Here is a 1,052-nt window from a genome sequence, read left to right on the forward strand (position 1 = left end):
ATGAGTAAATCTGAGAGACTTTAATTAGAATTGGAGAGGCAAATTCCATTTTCAAGCTTGAGGCTTCCATAGTGATTTGAGTCACCCTCTTGTTCCAAACTTGTGTTTAATTCCCTCCTAGTTCAAAGCTGCAAGCTCACATAGTGTTTTGAGAATGTACTGATTTCTGTCAGATCAGTTTGGGTGTGGTTTCCTTACAAGTCGGTGGGACTGGGTCTGGTCCGGGCCACAGCCCGGCACCAAGGATACCCTTGTGTGACAAGGGGGCCTGTGAGGGACTCTGGCCATTGCATCACCATTGGCAGATGATTGTGTGTAGTGAGGTTGAGAGGAGGGCTGCATGGAGGGCTTTGTAAGAGGACTCACATAGGATGATTAAATAAAGCATTGTTTGGCCCATTTCTAGTGTGTGGCTCTGGGCAGGATACCATGTCTCTAGCCCAAGCTGCCTCATTAATAAATGAGGTTGTCACATGCACCATTTGGCCTGGGTCTGGGCATGTAAGGAACAATCATCCTATGTCATTGTCATTAGTATTCAAAAACATTTTTTAAATTATGAAATGCATGATATGTGAAGATAGTTATGTAAGAGCCATACATTTTTGAAAAGTAACAATCAAATTAAAGTCTCTAACATAGGTTATGAAATGAAAAAGTGCAGGGACCAGAGAGCACTGCTGGGTGCTTTTCCCTGTTCCCTGAGGTCAGAGAGTTTATGCTCCTTCATTGACTTTATCATTTTACCACCTAAGTATACCCTTTCAATCATGAATTTTTTTAATTTTCTGGTTTATTTTTGAGCTACCTATGAATGAAATCTTACCACACTTTATATGACTTGCTTTTCCCTCAATGTTGTCTTAGTGCTTTGCTTTTTTTTTTGGTTGAGGCAGACTCCCACTCTATGCCCTAAGCAGAGTGCAGTGGCATCCTAGCTCACTGCAACCTCACACTCAGGCTGTGGGCATCCTGCTGCCGTAGCTTCTGGAAGCCACTGGGATGACAGGCACTCAGAGAGGCACCTGACTGGGTTTTTCTTTTTTTTTTTT

The sequence above is a fragment of the Otolemur garnettii genome, unplaced genomic scaffold (assembly GCF_000181295.1).
Source record: "Otolemur garnettii isolate 467f Iridium unplaced genomic scaffold, OtoGar3 scaffold00082, whole genome shotgun sequence".
Lineage (NCBI taxonomy): Eukaryota > Metazoa > Chordata > Mammalia > Primates > Galagidae > Otolemur > Otolemur garnettii.